We start from the raw sequence: 15494 nt of genomic DNA, 5'->3' as shown, positions 1-15494 counted from the left end.
CCCAGGCAAAAGAAAAACCCTAAAGAAAGAGGTGAGGCACATTCCCAGATAACTGTGGCAAATAAGGTGAACAGGATTATTTTCTCCCTGGGCTACTTTGGGTACCGTGCTTTGTCCATCTTCAACGGCAGGATCATGAAATGTCTGTGTAACGATGAACTTTGCCATTGAATTCAGCATCCTTCTGGGACATATACCTCCAATAACAAAATTTATATTTCTGCTTTAATACTTTCATTGAAGAGGCATTCAGTACTGTGTAGAATTCCATTTAGATGGGAGTCATTTAAAGATATACAAGATGCAAACCTTGAGATATCCCAGTCCATTCACCACAGGAAAGACAGTATTATCAAAAATGAACAGATGAAGGAAATGTGTTACATGTACACAATGGTATATTATTCAGTCATAAAGAAGAATGAATTATGTCATTTGCAGGAAGATAAATGGAACTGAAGATCATTATGCTGATCAAAGTAAGTCAAGCTCAAAAAGACAAATATCACGTTTTTATTCATATGCAGAATCTAGACCTAAAAATATTAATAATGTAACATGATTATAAAAAAAGGACTGTTTGGTGGGGGGATCCAGTAAAAGGGGGAAAAGGAGGAAAGACAGGGTGAGGTGAATATGATCAAGGTACATTTGATATATATACATGAAAATAGCATAATGAAACACACAAAAAACTGTCTTAAAAAAGGAAGGGCAAAGAAGGAGAGCTAAGAAAGAATAATGTAAAAGGGGTAAATTTGATTAAAGTACATTATATGCATATATGGAAATATCACAATGAAACCCCTTTGTACAGATAATTGATGCTAATAGAAATTTTTTGACAATAGAAAAATTCCCTATTCATAAATACAAATTCCTTTGTCCAAATTTCTTAAAGTGAAAATAATATTAAAGCTGCCTTCAAGTTCCTACAGAAATAATCTTATTTTCAAATTTACTCAGCATATAAATAGATTTATTCTCATCTTGGAGGATAAAGGGTTATTAAAGTATCCTGTACTAGGAAAGAAGAATGTCTCTACTCCCATATTACACTCTGTCCTGTCTCACGCACAAGAAAACTGTGAATGCAATTACAAGTGCAAATCCCGCTACTAAAATAAAACTCAGACCTGAAAACTCCAAACTTTTATCTTTCAGTATTTATGAGACAGCGTCTTGCTATTTTGCCAGTCTGGTCACCATCCTCCTGCCTCAGCCTCAGCCTCAGCTTCTGGAGTGCCACCACACCTGACTGAAAATTCCAGACTTCTACTTGGCTCCACGTTCAAAATGATCCATGTAAGATTACTGGAAATAAATGGCCACATATCTCTACAATAAATGAAATGAGGTAAATGGCAAATGAGAGCACCTATGGTATTTGAAATAAAAGTTCTTTTTCACATGCACAATAAACTATAATCATTGTATGGGATGGCTAGAGGTTCTCTCATGCTCCACTTAAGCACACCTCTAAACATGGAATGGGTTGTGTCTTTCCATCCTGTATTTACGCTACAGATGGATAACAAGAAGCTTTCACATTGCCCAAAGGTTTTTCCCTCCTTGCTTATTTGAAAAAGTGCAAGCAATCCATTCAGGTTAAAGAGATAACATTAAGGAATGCAGCTGTAATGGTTGTACAGTAGATTACTCTCGCCTGTGCTTAATCGAGGGCCTTGTTTAAAAGAGCTTTTCAATTTTAATTAAAATAAAATGGGCCCTGGAAAAAAATGCATCTCCTCCAGCGAGGATTGTATTCAGCTTGTTCTCTGTAATTTCGCCCATCACACTGCTAGCTGTTGCTTTTTCCACAGCTCTTAAATGGTGTCTAAATTGACCAGCTCTGTTGCCAAGGCAACAGACAGGACAATGCTAATAGAAGCTACTTAGGACACACTGTGAAAAGCTTAGAAATAAAATTGTTTGACATGAAAGGCGCCATGTCAGCAGCCAGGCAACTCTGTTAAAGGCTACACTAAACAGAAGATAGTTACATGCCTCCCCACTCTTTCCCCTCAAAATCTCTTCCAGAAAATGGATTCTATTCTAGGAGCTTGGACAGCTTTTCCTATCAGAATCACTTTGTTGTTTTTTTGTTTTGTTTTGTTTGTTTTTTAACTCAAAGTGGAGGGAAAAAAATCTTTATGTTGTAGTTTTGAAACATCCAGAATAGACTTCGCTTTATGCCCAGGGAAATGAGCTGCTTTTTTGTTTTATTTCTAGCAACAAAGTCCTTTCCTCTCATGAATAAATTACAAATATTCTTCTGAATTTTCTAAGATTGTTAATTAAAATCCACTTGATTTAAGCTGCTTCTCCCATTTTGCACTCACAAACCATAAATTATGGAGGAGGTCAAAGAATGAATGGCAATTTGACATGAAGAGGTTGATTTATTGCTTCAGAAGGAGTTTTATACCAGATGTGGCAGGAGTCATAAATTAAATGCTAAATGTTATGTATTATTATGCTTTCAGGAATATAAATGTGTCCAAAATGCTATGCAGGTGGAATGATAAAAATATGAATCTACTCTCCCGGTAATTTTAAAAGGCCCTTTAAAGCTGTCAAAAAGAAAATAAGCTGAGAAACAATCTGAATGGGCCCCTCAGATGCCTTTTACAGCTTGCCCCTGGTTTAGAAAAGTAACCCATTCCTGAATACGCTGGACATTGGCTTGTGGTGGCTTGCAGAGAGACCAGATAAAACATTCTTTCATCTGGAAAAATAGGAAATGAGAAAGGGCAAAAAAAGCTCTGTGTGCTTCTGTGACATTATGACATGCATCCAAATCATTATTTCTCATCCACTCCTCTTCAGATGACCATAATTTAATTTATCACCTCTCATTTGAAAGCTAATCTTGACCTGATGAAACTTGCCTAAAATCACCTAGCAGCTGCTGGGGTCATAATTACTGAATTTAAAATAATCTGAAATATAAAAACAGGCCAGTTTCAGGATACGAAAGCTTGGAACTGGAAGTAACAGCAGTAGAAAAATTCACTAGGGGGCAGAAGCTGTAAATGGAAGGACTCACTGTTCATGGGAGTCCATTTTGATCTTGTAGCTGAGTGGCAGAACTGAAGGCAAGAGCTGACTAACACAAAAGCCTGGTATAGTCCTTCATTCTTGGCCCAGCTGTGGAAAAGATGTTCTGCTGGGCTCCTGCATCCTGTGCCAACACTCTATCCCCCATCCTAACTCTCTGCCCTGGCGTGTTCCAGATACACACTGTCTCCATTCACGCCTGTGAGTGAGGCATCCTACTCTGGCCTGCTTCTGCCAGGTGTCCATGTGCACCCCAAGCCCATGGGGAGTAGATAGGCAATTGCATCCTTGACACCCATGTGGAAGGTCAGCTCTACTGGCAATTTCCACATGGCTCCCATGTGCATTACACTTCATGTGGTCCCTTATGAGAAAATGCCTCTGTAAAAACTGGGTACCAACCATGGCCATTTGCCTCAAGCCCTTCCAGTGTTCTCCATCATGGTTCCTCACTGGATGCACTTGCTGCCTAGACCCCACCAGGCACTCGGCTCCTGACAGACGTGAACCAGCTGCATCATTCAGGATGACAAAGTCACACAGACAGGGATTGCATGCTCTCGAGAACATGATGAAAAAAATAAGAGTCTAACAAGCATTGGTGCTCTCAAGAAGGCTGATGATGTGCCAAATTAAAACACAGAGCCCCTGGTTAAATGTGAATTTCAGATAGACAATAAAAATTTCAATATAAGAATGTCCTATCCAATACTTGGGATATACTTATGCTAAATGAAAGGGGAAACATTTTTTAAAGTGTCCATTATTTATCTAAATACAAATTTAACTGGGGGTCCTATATTTTTTCCTGGCAAGTCTAGATTTGCAGCAGCAATAGTCAACTTAACAGAATCACTAACTTAGCTCAACAACAGTTGGCAGCATCTCAATTAATTAAAGTTGCCATTCCATGACCAACACATAGCCATCGCCCTACCATCAGTCTTCTGCTCCAAAAGGGATGGCAATTTAAGTAGTTCCCTCTACTAAGTCAGTAGGATCATGGCTCAGCTATTCTGTGAGGAAAATGAATCTGTGGGAAACCAAGAAAATGCTCAAAGAATCTATGGGGAATAAAGAAGCTCTACTTATACCACTAAATTTTCACGTGGCCATCCTGTCCTCCTACTCTGAAATAAGGTGGTGGTAAAGGAACAAAAGGTAAACACTAGGCAGGGCTGGAAAACAACAGCAGTCCCTCTCAACTTTTCTCACCATTCCAATGAAGGTTATTATGAAAGACTTTGCTCAGCTGATAATCTTCTTTGGTATCCCAAGGATAAAAGAAGGAGAATCATCCTATACTATATAAGTTTCCTTCTCATTAATACCCCAAAAGAGTCATATGTTCAAAAAGAAACCCCTGCCAAAACAACTTCACAAATAAACTCACCCTTTCAGTACTCCAAAAAGAAAAATATATACTTCACTCTCAAAAGTGTCTCTTCATTCAAGATAGTTAATGTAGTCATTTCATATGACCCAGAAATTCTACTCTCAGGTGTATACTCAAAAATAGCAAAAATAGAGGATCAAACAGATGCATGGTTTTTATCTTGTTTTAAGTTTTTTTTTTTTTTTTGTGGTATTGGGGATTGAACCCAGGCCTCGTGGATGCTAGGCAAGCATTTGGCCACTGAGCTACATGTCCAGCCCTGGATATATGCATTTTTATGCCAATGCTCTTTGCAGCATTAATATCAATAAACAAAAGGTGGAAACAACCAAGGTGATAAATTAAAATGCGGTAAATCCATAGAATCAACTATTATTTGGGCAAAAAAGAAATGATGTTCTGATACATGGCATGACCTGGATAAACCTTGAAAATAAGCTAAGTGAAAGTAACCAGACATAAACGAAGAATATTGTATGACTCTTCTCAAAGAAGTTATCTAGAATAGGAAAATTCATAGAGACAGATAAAATAGAGGTTAGTAAAGATAGGCAAATGAGGGGATGGGAGGGTATTGCTTATGGGTGCCTTGTGCCTATTTGGGATGATGAAAAGGTTCTGGAAGTAGATAGTGATAATTGTAAAAAATATATATAAAAAAAAATAAGGTAAACTATGGCTGCTTTTTTAAAAAGTGCTTTTTGCCTCCATGGCATTCTAAAACCTCCTCCTCCTTCTCATACTGAGTTTTGCACTCAAAGACCCCCAGCTAGAGCAATATGGCCTCCCTTTATGTACACACCGAACAAAACTGAGTGTTTAGTTCAACTGGAAGAGATATGGCACAGGCCCTGATTTCCCACAGCCACAATCCCCAGGGCTGCATGACTTTTGTGCTGGGAACTTGAGAACATAGTGGGAACAGAGTATCCATGAGCTGCCCCATCTATGACTACTGGCACACTTTTTTGTGACAGCATCTCACACTCTTTACTGTATGTGCTGAGCTCCATATACTTGTGATGCATCACAAGGAGCCTAATGTCACTGTTTTTGAGAAACATTGGTTCTAAGACTACTTTTGAAGTATTCATTAGGATAAAAACTATGACACCACGTTGCTTCTGGTGTCCAAGTTAACTTTCTTAAGGGAACATTTTTGATCCCTCCAGGTATACTCCAAAAGGAAGAAGCTCCTAATGCAGCAAGACCCATCTTTTAAATAAAAATCACTACTTTATAATTAAGAACAATAATATGACTTATATGACACCAAGAAGACAATGGAAAGTTTTAATCCTTATTTCTCTTTCCAGATATGTGTTTTTCTCAGGTGTTTTCAATTGTTTGGAGCAAAAGGCTGCTTTTCAGACCTTTTCCAAGTAACCTTAATCAGATAGCTATGTTTTCCTCCCAAACAAGAATGATAGCAGTTGCATTGACCATTTACATATAAAACAGGCTTGGGTCACATATGAGTTCATAGGTGCACTATAAGTATTTGCTCCATTATTGTCCTACTCCTTCCCAATGGCTAAGATGAGCTGAAAAAATTTACTCACATTCAGATGTGAATGAGTACAAAGTGTAATGTATAATTTATAATGAGGTATTTGTTTTTAAAATTCTCATTCCAAAGAATGAATCATTAGTTGGGACTTGTGCAATAATAAGAACTGGACAATCTTATTTTAGTGGTGAATATGCTGGTTATTCCACAATAAAGAACAGAAAGCTAGACAAAAGTAATATGAAACTATTCCACAGATGGGAACAGCTTCTGCTTTGTCCAGTTTTTGCATACATAAAACTGCCTCTTAATGTAATAAGAAATACTCCTGTACCTATGCACGCATTCTCAGATACAAAGAGTCATCTCCTTCAATCCCATTTACAGAACTTCATTAAACATCTTCTGAAGTATTTCAGAGTAAAAAATAAAGAAATATATCCATACTCATGAGTGACTTCATGGTTAAATCTTATGTTATGGTTGTCACCACTATCATAATGTTTTCAAGACTGATGGATTTCAGACTGCTTAGGATTTGGGAAAAAAGACCTGTTTGGGTGCACAATTATCCCTATTTCCTTTAAATATCAAGCATATGTATAACAAGTTCTGTTTTCATAATATAGAAAACCTGTTATGATTATTTCACTTAAAAATTGTGAACACACAAGATGGCGACTAGAGGGAAGAAGCAAACAGCATGAGCTCCATAAATCAAAAATCTTGCTGAGATGCTGGAGCCACACCTGGCAGAAAAAAACCACCAAGAATAAGCAAAAGTCCAACACCCCTAACCCGCAGCCCGCAAAAAGCTTCTCCACACCATGTTACACTGAGAAACAAGGGCTCCCACACTGCCAGACACTGGCTCCAAACCTGCCTGAGAGATGTAGACCAACAGGTGAGCAAATAAGCAGCACGCACTACTCCCACAGCCACCTCTGGGATAAACCAGCATGGTCCCCTGGACAGATTGACTCCCGTCCTGCAAAAAAAAAAACACTGAATAGCAAACAAGGAACTGAAAAGGACAAGCAGCAGAGAGGGAAGGGTGCTTTGAGCACACTGGAGACAGGGGAGGTGCAAGGAGCTGCTCTTCATGCAAACTTTCAGTAAACAAAGCCTGCAAAAGTAGATGGCTGGCAAGCCTCTCCACTGGAGAAGGGGGTAGAGGTGAGGAGCTTCTCTCCATGTGAACTTTCAGTAAACAGAAACTGTAAAAATATCTGGCTGACAGTAGGCAACAGATGAGCCACTGCCTGAGCCACTGTGAACAGATAGCAGTTCACAAAGCTCTCTCCTGACCCAACGACCTGGCGAGACTACAACAGAGTGACTGCTTAAATACCAACACCAGGACTGGATGCTGAAGGAGTAACACCAGAACTACTAAGACTGAAACTTCATTGTTCCTGAACCTGAAATCTTTTTTCTTTTTTTCTTTTTGCACACAATCAAACCCTTAAACAATAAAGACAACTAAATGACAGGAATTACCACATACCTATCAAGACTAACACTGAATGTTAACGGACTTAATTCCCCCATCAAAAGACACTGTTTGGCAAACTGGTTTAAAAAGGAAGATCCAACAATTTGTTGCTTACAGGAGACCCACCTCATCAACAGAAATAAGCACTGGCTGAGGGTGAAAGGCTAGAAGAAGATATACCAAGCCAATGGCCCTGAAAACAGGCCAGAGCAGCAATAATTATCTCAGACAAAGTAGACTACAAACCTACATTGATCAAATGATATAAAGAAGGACATTCCATACTAATAAAAAGAGAAATACACCAAAAGGAAATAACAATTTTCAACCTATATGCACCTAACATCAATGTAGCCAATTTCATCAAACATACCATGAAGGACCTAAAAACATATAGAAACTCCAACACAGTGGTAGTGGGAGACTTTAATACCCCCCTATCACCAATAGACAGGTCATCCAAACAAAAAAATCAATAAAGAAATACTAGATCTAAATCATACCGCAGATGAAATGACCTTGCCAATGTCTACAGGGGTCTGTCAATCTTATTTGTTTTTTTCAAAGAACCAACAAATAATTCATCCAACTTCTGCACAATATGCATTCTTCTCAGTAGCCCATGTAACCTTCTCCAGAAATGATCATATCTTAGGGCACAAAGCAAGCCTCAAAATATAAGAAAATAGAAATAATACCATACATTCTATCTGATCACAATGCATTAAAACTAGAAATCAACAACAAAAACAATACTAAAAAACATGCAAACAGTTGGAAGCTGAACAACACATTGCTCAATGGTCAATGAGTCATTGAAGAAATAAAAGATGAAATTAAAAGTTTCCTGGAAGTTAATGAAAATCAAAGCACGACCTATCATAACCTATGGGACACAGCAAAGGCAGTCCTAAGAGGAAAGTTTATAGACATGAGTGCATATATTAAAAGGTCAAAAAGATCTCATCAATGACCTAACACTACATCTCAAACTCCTAGAAAAACAAGAACAAGCAAATTCCAAAACAAACAGAAGGAGAGAAATAATAAAAATAAGGGCTGAAATCAATGAAATAGAAACAATAAAACCATACAAAGAATTAATGAAACAAAAAGTTGGTTCTTTGAAAAAATAAATAAGATTGACAGCCACCTGGCAAACCAGACTAAAATGAGAAGAGAAAAAAATCCAAATCAGTAAAATCAGAAATGCAAAAGGGGAGATAACAACAAAACCACGGAAATCCAGGAAATCATCAGAGATTAATTTGAGAACCTACATTTTAATAAATTTGAAAATCTTGAAGAAACGGACAGATTTCTAGATCCTTGTGACCATCCAAAATTGAACCAAGAGGGTATTAATAACCTGAATAGATCTATAACACAAAATGAAATTGAAGCAGCAATAAAGAGTCTCCCAAAAAAGAAAAGTCCAGGACCTAATGGATTCTCTGTTGAATTCTATCAGTCCATTAAAGAACTACTACCAACCCTCCTTAAACTGTACCATGAAATAGAAAGGGAAGGAACACTGTGTAAATCATTTTATGAAGCCAATATTACACTTATCCCAAAATCAGGCAAAGACACCTCCAAAAAGGAGAACTATAGGCCAATCTTCTTAATGAACATCAATGCAAAAATCTTCAATAAAATAACAGCAAACCAAATCCAACAACACAGCAGAAAAATCACCCACTACAACCAAGTTACCTACATCCAAGGGATGCAGGGGTGGTTCAACATGCACAAATCTATAAATATAATACAGCACATTAATAGAGGCAAAGACAAAAACCACTTGATCATCTCAATAGAGGCAGAAAAAGCCTTCAACAAAATCCAACATCACTTCATGATAAAAGCTCTAAGAAAACTAGGAATAGAGGGAAAGTTCCTCAACATTATAAAGGGTATATATGAAAAACCTACAGCCAACATCATAAAAAACTGAAACCATTTCTCCTACAATAGGAAAGAGACAAAGGTGCCCACTATCCCCACTCCTATTAAACATAGTACTGGAATTCCTAGCCAGAGCAATTAGGCAAGAAGAAGAAATAAAAGGAATGCAAATAGGTAAAGAAACCGTCAAAAAATCCCTATTTGCAGATAATATGATCCTATACTTTAAAAACCCAAAAAACCCAAAAACTCCTAGACATCATAAACAGCTATAGCAAAGTGGCAGGATACAAAATCAACTTACAAAAATCCTTAGCTTTTCTACACACCAATAACAAACAAACTGAGAAAGAATGTATGGAAACAATTCCATTTACAATAACCTCAAAAAAAATCAAATACCTAGGAGTAAACTTAACAAAGGATGTGAATGACCTCTACAAGGAGAACTACAAACCACTGAAGAAAGAGATCAAGGAAGACTACAGAAGGTGGAGAGATCTCCCGTGCTCATGGATTGGTAGAATCAACATAGTAAACATGGCTGTACTTCCAAAAGCAATCTAAATGTTTAATGCAATTCCCATGAAAATCTCAATGACATTCACCACAGAGAGTGAAAAATCTACCCTAAAATTCATTTGTAAACACAAGAGACCACGAATAGCCACGGCAATAATCAGGAAAAAGAACAATGCTGGAGATATCACAATACCCGGCTTCAAATTACATTACAAAGCAATAGCAATAAAAACAGCAGGGTACTGGCACAAAAACAGACTTGAAGACCAGTGGAACAGAATAGAGGACCCAGATATGAATCCACACAACTATGCCCACCCTATTTTTGACAATGGTGCTAAAAATATATGATGGATAAAAGACAGCCTGTTCAACAAATGTTGGGAAAAGTGGTTATTCATCTGCAAAACACTGAAACTAGATCCATGTTTATCACCCTAAACCAATATTAACTCAAAATAGATCAAGGACCTTATTATCAGACCCCAAACTCTGAAGTTGGTACAGGAAAGAGCAGGAAACACTCTGGAACTAATAGGTATAGGCAAGGACTTCCTCAATAGAACCCCAGCAGCTCAGCAACTAAGAGAAAGGATGGACAAATGGGACTCCATAAAATTAAAAAGCTTCTGCACAACAAAAAAAATGGCCTCTAAACTGAAGAGACCACCCACAGAGTGTGAGAAAATATTTGCCAGCTATACATCAGGCAAAGGACTGAGAGCCAGAATACACAGGGAACTTAAGAAACTAAACTCTCCCAAAATCAATGAACCAATAAAGAAATGGGCAACAGAACTTTCTCAAAAGAAGAAATTTAAGTGGCAGAAAAACACATGAAGAAATGGTCACCATCTCTAGCCATAAAGGAAATGCAAATCAAAACCACACTAAGATTCCACCTCACCCCTGTTAGAATAGCCATCATAAAAAACACCAACAACAACATGTGTTGGCAAGGATGTGGGGAAAAAGGAATCCTCATACGCTGCTTGTGGGAGTGCAAGCTAGTGCAACCACTCTGGAAAGTAATTTGGAGGCTTCTTAAAAATCTAAACATAGATCTGCCATATGATCCAGCAATCCCACTCCTGGGGATATACCCAAAGGAATGCAACACAGGTTACTCCAGAGGCACCTGCACACCCATGTTTATTGCAGCACTATTCACAATAGTCAAGTTATGGAAACAGCCAAGATGCCCCACTACTGATGAATGGATCAAGAAAATGTGGTATTTATACACAATGGAATTTTAGTCAGCCATGAAGAAGAATAAAATCTTATCATTCGCAAGTAAATGGATGGAACTGGAGAACATCATTCTGAGCAAGGTTAGCCAGGCTCAGAAGACCAAAAATCATATGTTCTCCCTCATATATGGACTTTAGATCTCAGGCAAATACAGCAATGTGTTTGAACTCGTGTCACATGATGAGGGGAGAGCACATATGGGAAGTATGGGGATAGGTGAGAAACCCAAAACATGATAGTATTTGTTGTCCCCACTGCAGAGGAACTAATACAGAAACCTTAAAGTGGCAGAGGTCAATATGAGAAGGGGATCAGGAACTAGTGAAAAGGTCTGTTAGAGATTAATCAACTTGGGATGTGACACATTTGTACATGGAAGCAATGCTAGGAATCTCTCTGTATAGCTATCCTTATATCAACTAGTAAAAATGCTTTGTCTTTCTTATTATTGATTATACTTTGTCTTCAACAAAATGAGAGATAAGGGCAGAACAGATTCTGCCTGGAAGCAAGGGGGTTTGGGGGACAAGGAGGGGGCAGGGGGTAGGGAGGAATAATGGTCCAAATAGTGTATGCACATATGAATGAATGAAAAAAAATTTTTAAAAATGGTGAACACACATATATAACTTTTTTTCCAGCCAAATTATACTAAAACAATGGTAAAAGGATTGAATAATAATAAGTGCAAGTACAAACGGAGAGAAAAAATAGGAACAAAACTTTGAACAAAGTACAATGGAAGGGTGAGTTTTCTTCCATTTACTAAATACAAGAAAATCTGGTTATGCCATTACATATTAATGTCTGTGTTTTATGCTTCACAATCACAAGGTACCATTTACATGTGATGTCATTCACAAATAGTTCGTCTACAGTGTTGCAATACTTAGTTTTTATAACTTCATGTTGGGCTCTAAAGATTGATCCTAAACTTATAAGGAAAGGAACTCAGAATTAATTTTAATGCATGATATTAAAAGAATGTAGAATTGGTGCCATTAGACAATGCTGGAAGTAGAGGGAAAGATGGAGCTAAAAATAGAAGTACTGTTGAACATCAGCTTAATAACTCATTCCCTTGTCTACTAGAAATCAGGAGATATATTCTAATGGAAAGATGGAACAGATGGTCTCTGGACTGGAAGATACCAAAAACAGCTAAGAATTGGGATAAAACTTTTAAATGGATTGAGTGAATATGCAAAGACTGAATACTTCCTGTCATGTTCCACTTTAGCTCACAAAATTCTGGCCAGTCAGGTCTATATCCTCGAGGCAAGAGATTGGAAGAATATTCTTCAGAAAATCTGACTATCCAAAAGGAATTTAAAAAACTTTAGTCCCATAAGGGATCCAAAATATTGTCCAGACAAATAACCGCACTGTGAAGATCATGATGCAGCCCTGCTCTGTGTGTATAGAGCCACCACCAACTTGTATTTCTGTACTCTTGAATACAAGCAAACAGCAATAATATGAGGAAAGCATCTAAGATGAAAACCAAAGGCAAACTCAAAAACAAAAACTGAAAAAACAATTTGAAGAAAACAGAGATTTAAGAGATAATTGTGAAGCCTTTGGAATGCTCTGCCTGATAAACCTATCTTTGTTTAACTGGAAGTCTTATACCACAAAAAGCTGAACAATGTGACTTATAATAGGGACTTTGGGTCACGCACTCAACCACAGAGGGGATAAAGGTAACATGACAGTTGACTAGACTTACATGAGTAAGACCCAATAAAAACTCTGGACACAAAGGAATGGGTGAGCTTGGTTATCAATACTTTGTGTGTAATTTTTCAATAGTCTGTGATACCAGGCAAAATGAACACTGCCTGTGACTCTACTGGGAAACAACAGCTGGAGGTCCCCCTGCTTGGAACTTTTCTGGATTCTGTCTCATCTGTCTCTTACTTTGGCTGACTTTCACTGTATTACTTCACTATAGCAAACCATAACTGAGTATAACAGCATTCTCCAAGATCTGTGAGTTCTTTCTTTTAAATATTGTACCTGAAGATGTTCTTGTGACCCTTCAAATTTTAAATTAGTATGAGAAGTAAGGGGAGTCTAGGTACTATTCCCAAACCTTACATTGAAAGAATAAGGAGATTAATGTCACTGTTTTTGAGAAACTTGGTTCTGAGACTACTTTTCATTAAATACTCATTAAGATAACAGGATTTTCAAAAAATCCTGTTATTAATCCCTCAGAGAAAAGAACCATAAGAGAGGAAAAGGATGATACAGAAAGAAATATTGAGAGAATGCTCTTTGAAATTGAATTTAAAGACATTAAATTGTGGAAATCTTTCAGAAAGTAAAGCAAATAGGCATGAATGGAAAAAAAGGGAGCGGAACTTTTTTAAAATGTGAAGGATTCAAAAATTAAATAATAAGAGCACTAGCAATAGAAGGAAAGACAGAGAAAGAGGAAGAAAAATAATTGTCAGTCATAATTAACTTCCAAGAACTGGAAGACACATTTTCAGACTGAAGGGACCAACTAAGCAGATGAACAAGACCAGGAAAAGGATAAAAACAGTTAGATCATCATATAATTTCAGATCACTAGGGACAAAGAATAAATCCTATAAACTTTCAGAGTAAAAAATAAGTTTCATTTCAAAGCTTTAATAATCAATTTGAAGAAACCAATAGATCAGTCAATACCATTGCATGTCTGATGGACAGGTGTTTCTAATGTCCAGTAAGGCAATTTATTCATCAAATACATAATGGCAGCAATTGATTTAAAATAAATATTTTAAAATGTTATTCAAACAAAAGAGACAAAAAAATTCACTTAACAAGATATTTCCAAGACACCACTCTTTACTCTGAACACTAGTGATTAAATCTAAAGGATAATGTCATTCTGTATAAATTGTACATCCCTCTTGAATGAGGACAAGCCCTTCAACAGAAATATTCCAACTAATTTATGAATAGGAATAATGGAATTAAAAAACTCACCACTTTGTAAACCCCATAATAAGATTTATTTAGAATATCATCATCATCATCAATGGATATTGAAGCCATTAGGTGAAAAATTGATGGAATACTTAACAAACAAGAGAGCAAGCTGTCACCACTTGAAGCACTGCTCAATTTTAGGATTACTAAAACCAAGAGGCTCTTATCCCTCTGGAATATCCTTGGGAAAACAGCTGAACTAGAATGTAATTAAGGCTTTAAACCTAATTTTGGTTTATGGAAATACCATAAGGAGGCAATCAGTCAAATGCAGAACATGGGGCATGCTTATTACTCCAGTAAGATAATAGTGTAGGGAAAAGGGCTGGAAGATAGGAAAAGCAGAGACTTAAGAAACATAGCAATCGAACACAAGTAGAATTTTTTTAAGATTTTGGTTCAAATAAAGTAACTATAAAAGCTATTTCTAGACAATGAAAGATTAAATACATATTTGTTTGGATTTACATCTAAATGCCTCCATATTTGGAAGGTATAAAACCAAAAGCAAATCTATTATTGTTTTTCATCTGGTGTGATAATGGCATTGTACATATGAAAGACAATATCCCTTATTTTCCTTTGAGGATTCATACTAAATAAATTGGAGGTGAAATGAAACCATGTCATGGGTTTGTTCTCAAATATTTTAGCAAAATAAATGAACAAAATGGTAGGTGGAAAGATTGATGAAACCAGTAGTTAAAGTGTTGATAGTTGTTGAAGGTGGTAGTTTTTGGTTGAATGTGTGGAATTTCTCTGAACTCTGCTTTTTTTTGGATGTCTAGAGATTTTTATTAAAAAATGTTTTCAAAAGTTCTGAAATGAAATTATTTCTAATTGAAAATTCTAACCTGGGCATGTTTATTGAGTACAAAATAACGATGTTTTCAGATATGCAAGATGTTAAATAACTCACCTTTCACGTAGTTTTCTATAGTCTTCAGGAAGCTACTGAAGAAGGTGCTCAATCAAAATGAGGGAAAAGAAAAAGAAAGAGAAAGACTTTGGATCCAGGAACATATTGAAGAGGCGAAGGTGAAAATAAAAGAAGTGAAGGAATATCTCAAGATGAGACTTAACATAGAAATTAATACAGATGAGAACATGCCAGTGGGTTCTAAGAGATAATTATTCTAGAGAAGAAAAATTGTACAAATATCAGATGTGAAAGAATATAATAAGGGCCTCTGGGGGGAAGAGGTAAGATAGTAGATTAGAAACACTCACCACATTCCTGTGTCTCCATGAATTTGAAGTAGAACCACAGATATACAGCTACAAGGAAAGGTGGCTTAGAAAGAAAGGCAGAATGAAGATACTGGGGGTGGGGGGGAGGCGTGTGAAGCTTTATAACTACAAAA

Source organism: Castor canadensis, chromosome 8 (genome assembly GCF_047511655.1).
Source record: "Castor canadensis chromosome 8, mCasCan1.hap1v2, whole genome shotgun sequence".
Lineage (NCBI taxonomy): Eukaryota > Metazoa > Chordata > Mammalia > Rodentia > Castoridae > Castor > Castor canadensis.
This window is presented reverse-complemented; position numbering follows the sequence as displayed.